Source organism: Mus caroli, unplaced genomic scaffold (genome assembly GCF_978045245.1).
Source record: "Mus caroli unplaced genomic scaffold, Mus_caroli_1 scaffold_2, whole genome shotgun sequence".
Taxonomy (NCBI): domain Eukaryota; kingdom Metazoa; phylum Chordata; class Mammalia; order Rodentia; family Muridae; genus Mus; species Mus caroli.
The window spans coordinates 28,795,591-28,807,331 of NW_028227257.1; positions in this window are offsets into that span (position 1 = coordinate 28,795,591).

An 11,741-nucleotide genomic window follows, 5' to 3' on the forward strand; every position below is an offset into this window, starting at 1 on the left:
CTCATGACACTTCCACAGTCCTGGGGAACAGACTACAGGCTTCCAAAGAGCTAGCCATGCCTGTAATCTCAACACTGGCTGACCTGCTTCAAAACAGTTGTTCAAAGACTTTTCTGGTCTGACTGAGATTATATACCTACTATGTGGGGAAGGTTCAGCTATCGACTTTGGCACGAAATAGGGGAACTGACCCTATTCCTCTGACGATCTGTACTCTCTACAGTTGTTAACTCAGAAGTGGAGAAAACTGAAGCTCCCGAATTCCAGGCAATACTGCCGGCTTCTTTATGCTGGTCAGCCAAGTGTTAAATAACCATAGACCAGACCTTTCAAGAAATGAAGGTAAGTGGCTGGACCTGGTTAAATGAAGACCCGCCTTTGGAGTGACCTCGCGTGACATGGAAGGCCTCCCTCATTGTTCTGGTTAATTTTTATCAGCTTCGTGAAAGCTACAGTCACCTGGGAAGTGGAACCTCAATTGTGAGTATGCCACCATCAGATTGGTCTGCAAGCCAGCGTGGGAGTCATCTTCTTGATTCATGCTCCATGCGGGAAGGCTCAGCCCGCTGTGGGTGGCCCCAGCCTTGGGCAGATGGTCCTGGGTTGTATAGAAGAGAAAGCTGGGTGAGTCACAGAGAACAAGCAGTGTTCCTCCATGGTCTCTACACGAGTTTGGGAGGAGACAAAGATTTAAACCACAGTCTATTGTTCACAATCATATAACCCACCCAGTCAGTCTCCCAGCCCAGTTGCTTCCCCTCACCTCCGTCTCCTCAGCTTTGTTTGCCCTGGCTTTCAATTCCATCAAAGAATCTTCCCATCTCCCAGGCTTCACACTTTAACAATTTTACATTCGTCTCCCTCTTGACGGACAGCCAGATGCTGATTCTGATTCAATACTGTCTGTGTAGCCCAGATGTCAGCTGAAGCTGGTGTTACTGAACTCAGGTCCCCAGGTTCATCCTACACAAAACAACTGTCTACCCTAGAGGCAATGCTAGCGAGAAAGCAAGGCTTTATTCGGTGGTCTAAGAATGGGGGGAAGCAACTTTGCTCACCAGCATCTGGTGTGTGTGTGGTGAGTGTGTAAGGTCACAGATATAAGACGGGGACAGACAGAGGAGAGAAGCAGATGAAGAAAGGGGACGAATTCTCACGTCCTCCCTTGGACTAGATACAGAGAGACCTAGGAATTTAGGTGTTGCTATTTTTTTTCTTCTTCTTTTCATAGTTTGGGGTTTCTGGTCACAGCAGCTGGTGTCTTGAGCCTTGAAGAGAGGAGAGGGTCTTGGCAATTCTAGGTTAAGTTCTCTTTGGATTATAATCCCAGCAAAAAGATTTCTCAAGTGCTTTACGTGTCAGCATGCAGAGCCAATAAAATCTGACCCAATGGTTAAAGTAGCAAGAGAGATAGGCACAGTGTGAAGATAGAGATGTCAAACTCCGAATGGTAGCACATGCCTGTCTGTAATTATAGCAATGGAGAGCTTGAGGCAGGAGGATTACCTTAGGCTACATACTGAGTTTCAGGCCAGCCTGAGCTACAGGGTGACACTCTCTCTCAAAAGAAAAAAAAAAAAAAATCAACAAACAAACTAATAAAAGGTGAGCATCCTGTAGTGGTTTGGTAAAGTTTGGCCCCTATAGATTCTTGTGTTTCAATAGTTGACCATAGGAAGTAGCATTATCAGGAGGTGTAGCCTTATTGGAATAGATAGGTGTGGCCTTGTTAGAGGAAGTGTGTCACTGTGTAAGTGGGCTTTGAGGCCTCCTACGCCTAAGCTCCGCCCAGGGTGGAATCAAAGCCTCCTCTTGGCTGCTGGAAGAAGACAATTTTCATCCTGGCTGCCTTCAGATCAAGATGTAGAACTCTCAGCTCCTCCATCCCCATGTCTGCCTGGACGCTGTCATGCTTCCCACCATGATAATAGTGGACTGAACCTCAGAAACTGTCAGCCAGCCCCAATTAAATGTTTTCCTTTATAAGAGTTGCCTTGGTCATGGTGTCTCTTCACAGCAACAAAACCCTAAGACACACCCCATCAAACATGAGCAGACTCAAGTGAAGAATCAAAAAAAAAAAAAAAAATGGTACTTTGTGACACTAGTCTAAGGAGTCATGAACAAATGTCTGCTTACTATGGCAACAGGTTAACATGAGGATACCACCAAAGTTGAACTTGGTGAAACAGGAAGTTTTGTTAGGATTGTTTACAAAAGCAGACTTGACTTAGAGACAACTGCATCACCAAAAGTAACAACTCATGAAAAGTGAGTGGAAAAGGAACTCTCTGAAGTTACTGAGTTGTTTACTTCCTGAATTTGGTTTTTTGTTCATTTTTGAGAGTCTCACTATATAGATCATTCTAGCCTTTCTCACAGATATTGGCTTGAGTGCTGGAATCAAATGCTGAGCTGCCTATGTCCTGAGTTTTAATCAGCTTCCCTCCAAGTCTCAATCTTTTATTTGCAATGTTTTTTATTCTTTGAAATGTTAATACAATGTATTTTGATCATATTCTACCCCTTTCCAAACTCTTCCCAGATCTGCCACCTCTCCCTACCCGCCCAACTTTGTGTCCCTTTTAAAAAAATCAAGCCGGGCGTGGTGGCACACGCCTTTAATCCCAGCACTCGAGAGGCAGAGGCAGGTGGATTTCTGAGTTCGAGGCCAGCCTGGTCTACAAAGTGAGTTCCAGGACAGCCAGGGCTATACAGAGAAACCCTGTCTCGGAAAAAAAAAAAAAAATCAAAACAAAAAAAACCATTAAGTCCAATTTGTGCTCCCAGTACCACCAACCTACTAGGGACCACACCTTTTTTTTTTTTTTTTTTTATTTAAGTTTTTTTGTTTTTTTTTTAAGATTTATTTTTGTATTATGTATATAGCGTTCTGCCTGCAGGCCAGAAGAGGGCATCAGATCTCATTACAGATGGTTATGAAACACCATGTGGTTGCTGAGAATTGAACTCAGGACCTCTGGAAGAGCAGCCAGTGCTTTTAACCTCTGAGCCATCTCTCCAGCCCCTTAAGGGACCACACCTTAAAAAACCAACTAAACAAACAAACAAAAAAAAAAAACCCTGACTTTCCCCAGAAAAATTGCCAATAGTTCCTCAGGAAGGGGTGGGACTTCATGCCTACCTCTCCTTTCCATGCCAGGATCTTGTCTGGTTTGAGCTAGTGCAGAGCTTGTGTATGTTATCACAACTGCTATGAGATTCCATGTGCACCGTCTCTGCTGTACCCAAAATATTTTCCTTACAGTCATCCACCATCACTGGCTCCTACAATCTTTCCTCCTCCTCCTCTTCCTCCTTCTTCTATTTATTTTTTTATTTTATGTATATGACTACATTGTTTGTTGCTGTCTTCAGACACACCAGAAGAGGGCATCAGATCCCATTACAGATGGCTGTGAGTCACCATGTGGTTGCTGGGAATTGAACTCAGGACGTCTGGAAGAGCAGTCAGTGCTTTTAACCGCTGAGCCATCTCTCCAGCCCCCACCTCCTCTTCTATGACAACTTCTGAGCCTTGTCAGGAAGGGTATGATATAGACATCCCATTTAAGGATGAGCATAATAATATGGAATATTTAATCCCAAATAAATTAATATACAAGTGGTCTTCAAGTCTCTAAAAAAGTAATCTAGAAAATCATTACCACTATAACCTAAATGCCAGAGGTATTATACACAGGAAACCCAGTGGGAACTGGAAATGTAATGGCCAGCTCATTTCCTCAACACCAGTGACCTTTGTTTCTGAACCCAGCGGCCCACAAAGGCCAGACAATTGCCCTTGGCTTGAGACAGGATGCTGTTGTATAGTCTAAGCTGGCCTCAAACTAGTGATCTTCCCTGCATCTACCTCCTGAGTACTGGGCAATCACTGGAGAGTGTTGCTCTACCTCACACCAGAATATGGAATAATTTTCTTTTCAGACAGATAAGAGCAAGTGGAGAAGTATCTTTAAGTCTCCCAGTAACACCAGAACTTCTCTGAAATGACCCAGAACCTCTTGGGTTACACACGTTAGCATCACTGGGATGTCTGTGGTTTCAGTATTGGCCACTGACTCAGGGTGCAGCCTAGCCTCTTTGGCTTCTATACCAATAAGAGGCTTTACATACAAACACTTGAGAAACTGGAAGTACACACAAAAGCTGAATGACCTCTTCTTGACCTTGAAATTCTACCCCAAAGAAAACATCCAATAGAAATGCTTATGTTCACCTGAAGTCATGTGCAAAAATGTGACTAATAGCTTCATTAAGTCTCGAACTGGAAACTATGTAAATGCCCACGAATCTTTGAATGTGTGTATATATATATATATATATATATATATATATATATATAGTGTGTGTGTGTGTGTGTGACATAATCACATATTCACAGTCATTCCCACTGGAGCAGATGAACAGTGTTGTGTGGTAGAGGCCAGCTCAGAAGAGCATATCCAGAGTGCTGAAGCTCTGTCAGATGTTAGCTACATGAACCCTGGGGCAGGTACAACTGAGGGGCAGAGATCTCTTGGACTACTCCTTTGTGGTAACATGGCAGGTGCAATCAGGAAGGCCCATTCACTCATGGGAAGCACTGTGGGACAGGAGTAGCCAAAGCCTCAGCTCTCATCCTCATTTAGCTCCTTGTTCACCCCACCCCAGCTGGGCTCCACATTCTTCCTCAGGTCTCTGCCTTCTGCCTTCTCATACTCATTTACATGTCCGCCACAGCCAGTTTGTGGGCTCACCTTGTCCCCAAAGTGACTGAGAAACCTGTTGCTGATGGCCGTCTCCCAGGAGAAGCTGCTGGCACATGGCTCTATGCTGGGGTCTCTCCTGGGATTACCCTCAGCTGCTGCTTTGGTTTCCTCCCAGTCACCCCTATCTTTGGATGTCCCCTACTAGAGCTACCCAGTTTAGACTGTAGGTCTCATACTTTCTGAGGGGAACTCCAAGCCTAGACTCTTCCTGCAAACTACCATTTCCTGCAAGAGCTACTGTAATTTTAATTAAAAAAAAAATTTTTTTAATGATGGTTCTTAAATGCTTTAACCTCCCTTGTAGCCCACCACCCACCAAAGGTAGTGGAAAAGATATGTAGGAAGTGGACCTGTTTAAAACAGTTCTTTGGAGCAACTCCAGTCTGTGTTGTCTGGAAATTAGCAGTTCAGTCATAGTCTAGAGGACAGCAGCAGCTTGGTCCATTCCAAACACTTGATGGATATACCAGCAGTCCAGTTCGATAGAGTTGGGTTAGCAACAACAATGACGTGACCTAGCAGAGACAGCCAGGTCTCAGCCTCAGCTCAAGTCAACAGGAGGGACTAACAGGAACACCAGGAGAAGTTCTCAGCAGTGCCTCTTCACAGGGAAGCAAAGATGAGGGAAGCCTCAAGACCCACAAGCATTACAGAGCTAGCTGTACCAGCAAGCCAAGCTCTGTCTGTCACTCTGTGGAGTCCTATTTACACCCTCCAAACATCACACGTCCTCCACGTGCCTTGCCTCAGTACGGGTTTTGCCTCAGCGTGTGTTGTCTTACCCTGTGCATCCAAGCAGCCCGAGTCTGTGGAAGTGACAAGAAACTGCAGCACACCACCAGAAGTTTTTTTGGTGCAGTTCTCTCTATGGAGTCCTGACAAACGCAGCTCAACTACACAGTGTAAGGCAGACCAATGGATGTGTGCTGTTAGCAAAGACTCCTTCACATCTGGTTGCTTTAGCAGACCATCCTTTCATTTCTGTCTGCTTCAGTGAAAAGTTCCTTCATGAGTCTGCCTTGCTTTACACACCTATGTCCACTTTAAAGAAATGTCCCTTCAGGTGTTTGCCCCCCAAAAACACCATCTAATTAACTTTCCAAAGAATCCTTACAGTTCCACTTCAGGCTACTCTCTGCAGCCCCCTCCCAAGTCCTTTTGGTGGGCATGGAATTACAGCTGAGAGAATGGGGAGGTAGTAACTGAAGGCAGACATTAAGCGAAAGCTAGTGGATGTTCTGATGTGTCAGACTCTAATCCTAGTACCCTGGAGGGAGAGGCAGATGAATCTGAGTTTGAGGACAGCCTGGTCTACATAGCAAGTTCCAGGCCAGCCAAGGATAAGCAAGACCTTGTGTTCAAATAAATAAATAAATAAATAAAACAAAGCTCGAGACGGAGAGTACCACTGTGTGACTCCGGCCATGTGACTTTGGAGGGTTGACACTATCAGGCATCATTAAGGGGCTAAGGGTATAGCACATGTTGAATCTCCAGAACCCAAAATAGATGTGTTGTGATGAGAACCAGATGGTTGCCAGGACACTGAGTGAAACTCCCCAGGGTGATCAATGTGTTCAGTGTTCTAGGAGTATACTTAAGTAGTTGTTTTAAGATCTGTACATTTTACTGTATGAAAATGGTATCTAATCAAGAAAGTCTTAAAAATCAGCTGAACTGGCAAAAGCTAGAAACAAAGCTGCCAAGTGGGAAGCTATGGCCACAGTGAGTCCTCAGAACAGCAAGCATCATCTCATGCAGAGCCAGTCTGGCGGAGACGGAGCCAAACACGGAGCTCTGTCTAAGAAGGAAAGGCGGGGAAGATTTCCTGCCAAAAGTCTATTTGCCTTGCCTTGCTGCTGAACCCTGGCTGTTTGATCTGGGTGGAGCTCTGCCTGGGAGCACCCACTGACAAGGCAAAAGAGCAGAGGACCCTACAAGGAAATGCTAGGCAGGGTGGAGAGGGAAGGCGTACATGACCCATCGGGGATTTCAATTTCCTTCCTTCTTCTGGGCAGACTTTTCTCAGTTGATCGACCCTCCCCCAGAATTGCCAGCTAGCAAGTAGGCCTGGCTCTTCTCTCGAGAATTAATGAGACTACATGTCTGAAAACAAGCCTTAGGGTTGAAATAACAAGGGACTCTGCTGTGCTCTTTAAGAACAACAATAAAAAAAGCAGGAGGAGGAGGAGGAGGAGGAGGAGGAGAGAGAGAGAGAGAGAGAGAGAGAGAGAGAGAGAGAGAGAGAGAGAGAGAGAGAGAGAGAAAGGAAAGAAAGAAAGAAAGAAAGAAAGAAAGAAAGAAAGAAAGAAAGAAAGAAAGAAAGAAAGAAAGAAAAGCAAGCAAGCTGGGTGTAGTGGTGCACGCCTTTAATCCCAGCACTCGGGAGGCAGAGGCAGGTGGATTTCTGAGTTCCAGGCCAGCCTGGTCTACAAAGTGAGTTCCAGGACAGCCAGGGCTATATAGAGAAACCCTGTTTTGAAAAAAAATAAAAAAGAAAGAGAGAGAGAGAGAGAGAGAGAGAGAGAGAGAGAGAGGAGGAGGAGGAGGAGGAGGAGGAGGAGGAGGAGGAGGAGGAGGAGGAGGAAGGAAAGAAGGAAGGAAGGAAGGAAGGAAGGAAGGAAGGAAGGAAGGAAGGAAGAGAGTGAGAGAGAGAGGGAGGCAGGAAGGAAGGAAGGAAGGAAGGAAGGAAGGAAGGAAGGAAAGAAGGAAGGAAGGAAGAGAGTGAGAGAGAGAGGGAGGCAGGAAGGAAGGAAGGAAGAGGTAAAGCTAAACCAAAGAGTTGCCCGAAGAGAAACTTGTTTTTATATTATTTCCCTTACAGTGTTATATCAGGAGCATAGGGCCTCACATGTCCTGGGACCTTCATTCCTGATTCTATGCATCCACTTTGCAAACTGCTTTACTGAACTAGTTTGCATATCATAAGCTATCTATTTAAAGTGCACAATTCAAGGGTTTTTAGTGTGTTTATAGAGTTGTGCCACCATTATTATTTGTCGGGTACCCATTGCTGAGGAAAGATACCATGACCAAGGCAACTCTTATTAGGAACAACATATAACAGGGGTTGGCTTACAGGTTCAGAGGTTCAGCTCATTATCATCATAGCAGGAAGCATGGCAGTGTCCAGGGAAAGGAGCTGAGAGTTGTACATCCTGATCTGAAGTTATCCAGAAGACTCAGCATCCTCAGGCAGTTAGGAGGGTCCCAAAGCCCACTGGCACTGTGACACACTTCCTCCAACAAGGCCAAACCTACTTCAACAAGGCCATCCCTCCTAATAGTGCCACTCCATGGGCTACAGGATATTCAAACCACCATGTTATTTAAGTGTAAATGACCTTCTCACTCTCTTCCACAAATCCTGCAATCTGTACCAGTTTGCAGTTACTATCAGTTCCTCCATACCTGCTCCAGTAAACTGCCATCTTGGTTCTGTCTTTTCTTTGGATGTTTTATGTAAGCCAAATCATAGAATATGTTATCTTTTGTGTCTAGTCCCTTTTTCTTTCTAATCCTGGGCTGAAAATTGAACCTACAGCCTTTGTACAAGCTAGATAGCTTTACCCTACAAATTTAACCACAGCCCCAGAACTTCATTCCTTTTAAAGACTAAGTAACATTCCAATGTGTTCCTTTTATTTATGTGTTGTCTGCATGTATGTCTGTGTACCACTCACATGGCTGGTGTTGACAGTGGCCAGACAAGGGTATCACATTTCCTGGAACTGAAGTTATAGATTGCTGTAAGCTGACAGGGGGTGTGGTACTAAAACCTGGGTCCTGGAAGAGCAGTCCATGCTCTTGACCAGTAAGGCATCTTTCCAGCCTTAAAGTACTCATTAAAAATAAATAGAGGTCCTTTGAAGGTCTGGGATTATGGCTTAGTGGTAGAGTGTTTGTCTAGTATGTGTCTCCCAATCTTGGGGGGAAAAAAAGATACCTTATTCTTTGCAATCTCCTACTCCTCAGAAAGTTCAAACCCTATTTTTATTCCCACATCTCTCTCAGGCCTTAAAACAATTTCTGGCAGACCTCTAAGCTTTGGCACTTTGATTTGCAAAGCCATTTTATCCTAAGCTGTTCTCCCTGGGTGGGTTCCAACCCTAAAGCTGTGTTTTCAGAGCACGCCAGCCTAGCAGACTCTAGATCTCCCACTGCCTGGCTCTGTACCACAGATCTCAGCAGGGGCTGGGGGGTGGGGGATGGCTCAGTAGAAGAACACGTATACTCATGCTTTGCATTCTTCCAACCCCAGACTGCTTCTGGAGACAGGCTACCTTATAGGGGGATGTCTGCTTGAGAACTATGTAAATCGTGTGGCTGACACTAGGATTTACGAGGCAGCACCAACCCTCTTCCATAGAAACCTTAGAATCTCTGCAATCAACAACACAGGAAAGGACTGAAGGTTGTCGGATAATACAGGGGTGGTTAGGCCCAGAAGTGTTGTTTCTCATTGTGTCTACTTTCCCAAGCATCACAGAACACATTTTGAGAACTATGACTGATTCTTTAGGGTGGAGCCCAGCCTGTAGTGTATGGGCTAGTGTGACCAGGAACACTGCTCTGGCAAGGCCTCCTCCACAAGGATTGAGGTAACCGGCTTAGGGTGAGAGGTCTCTAGTTCTGTGTCTGAGTGGCTGCCTCTCATTCCCTTACTCACTAGGCCCTAGAGAATCCTTTGAGCTCCTTAAGGTCCAGCATGCCATGGCAAGAGAGAGATGAAAGGGGGCTAGTTGTGTGGCTCGTGACCCTAGTGATCGCACAAGATGAAATTATTGATGCCTGGCACAGGGACCACTCAATCAACCAAAGCCATTGCTAATCTAACTTAACTGAAGAAGAGATCTAAGTGTGCTCGCTCCCTGGTGTTATGGTCTGAATAAGTCCATCATGCACTGCACTGGAAACAATTTCTGATGCAGCACTGTAAGGAGGTGAAGCCCCAATCAAAGGTGACGGGCTCCCTACTGAGCAAACAGAGACGATTATCAGGAGAGTGGGTTAGTCTTCTCCAGTGTTATGAATGCATACAAAAACCAAGCATGATGGGTGGTACATGCCTTTAAGTCCAGGATGGAATGCTGTTGGTGTGGACAAGTAGATTCTGAGGGAATCCTAGCTCTTTTGCTGAACAGCAAGCTCTTGGTTCAGTAAGATAGAGAAAGCTTGCTTTATTAAAAAAAAAAAGGACAGAAGATACTTGAAGTCAGCTTCTTACTTCATGTGCACGTGGATGAGCATACCCACACACGCATGCACACAAGCGTCATGATTTTTTTATCGCCTTCTTTTCCCATTCTGCTTTTTTATCATAGGATACAGCATGAAGGTTCCCACCAGAGGCCTGCACCATGAGCTTGGACTTTCTGACTTCCAGAACTGTGAGCCAAAGGTAATTTATTCTATTCAGTATAAATTACCCAGGTTGTGGTTTTCTGTTACAGCAGCCAAAGCCAAATACATTTGTCCATGACTTTCAAAGCAAAGCAAAGACATTGGCAGTCCTGGATCTAACGCTGCGTGCTCTGTCTGCAGAATCCTTGGATGCTCATAGGAGGTATTTGTTCTCACGAGGAAGAATGTCTTTTATTACTGTTGTTGTTATTATTGTTTTTTTTTTAAAGTTTCATTTAATTTTATGTGCATGACTGTTTGGCTGCATGTATGTACTTGCGCACAAGTATACCCTGTGCCCACAGAGCTCAGAAGAGGGTGTTAGAGCCCCTGGAACTGGAGTTACAGAAGTCTGTGACCACCATCTGGGTTCTGGAAACTGAATCTAGTTCCTCTGCAAGAACATTTAGCAAACTCTCTAGCCCCAGGCAAAACATGTTTTGTTCTTATTTCAAAACCTGAAAGTAGATTTCTTGTGACTAAGTCAGAGAACTTGGCTCTGGAAAGGCACAGCCTTCAGGTCATGCTGGACACCTGTTATTTCCCACCGAACCCAAAGCTTTTCTGGCAGCCACCCCCAACTGCTTCAAGCATCCTTCACATTTCAACTTCTCTAAAACAGGTCCCATCTGCATGACTGGAACCTTCACACCAAGCCTTTCTCCAAGCTCCTGCCTGGGATGATGGCTGTTGATCCTATTATGACTGCCATGCTTTTAAAGTGTGGTTTGAAGTCATCTCATCTGTCTTTTTCTTTTTTTTTTTTTTAAGATTTTATTTATTTATATTATGTAAGTACACTGTAGCTGTCTTCAGACACTCCAGAAGAGGGCTCCAGACCTCGTTATGGATGGTTGTGAGCCACCATGTGGTTGCTGGGAATTGAACTCAGGACCTTCGGAAGAGCAGTCAGTATTCTTAACCGCTGAGCCATCTCTCCAGGCCTCATCTCTGTCTTTACCTGAGACAGTATTGTTATAGTCTGAACTCACCCTTCCTAAGACTTTTAAATGGTTGAAGACTCTGATATGGTTTGAAAAGTGAGTCACTCTCAAACAATGATCCCTTGCACTTGAAAGTTTCCAAAAAAACTTCAAGCTCCTAATTAATGGAAAAAACTAAAATCATAAAATGTCCCCTTAGTTAACTGTAGTGCTGGGAGCTGAACTCGAGGCCTTGTGGGTGCCAGGCAGGTACACTGCCAGTGCACCACGTCCCAACCCCACGATGGTCAAAACTGTTCAAGTTAGGAAGCCTCTGTAACTATGACACAAAACCTGGAAGCCACAAGACAAATTTGTATGTGATTATAGGTCTGATCAGTTTAAATAAACGGTTTTAATATACATTAAAGACCTGCCAGAAAGTAAAATAGGAGTGGCAAAGGAAAAAAAAATGTATACATCTTACCACAATGGGTTAATTAATCTCCTTAATAAAAATCCTAAAAATCAGGGTTTTGTTTTTGTTTTTTGTTTTTTTTTAAAGATGAGTGTTCTTGAGAAATGGAAGACATGAACAGATGTTCCACAGGGAACACAGCTGGCATTTAGAGGCAAAGGTGAA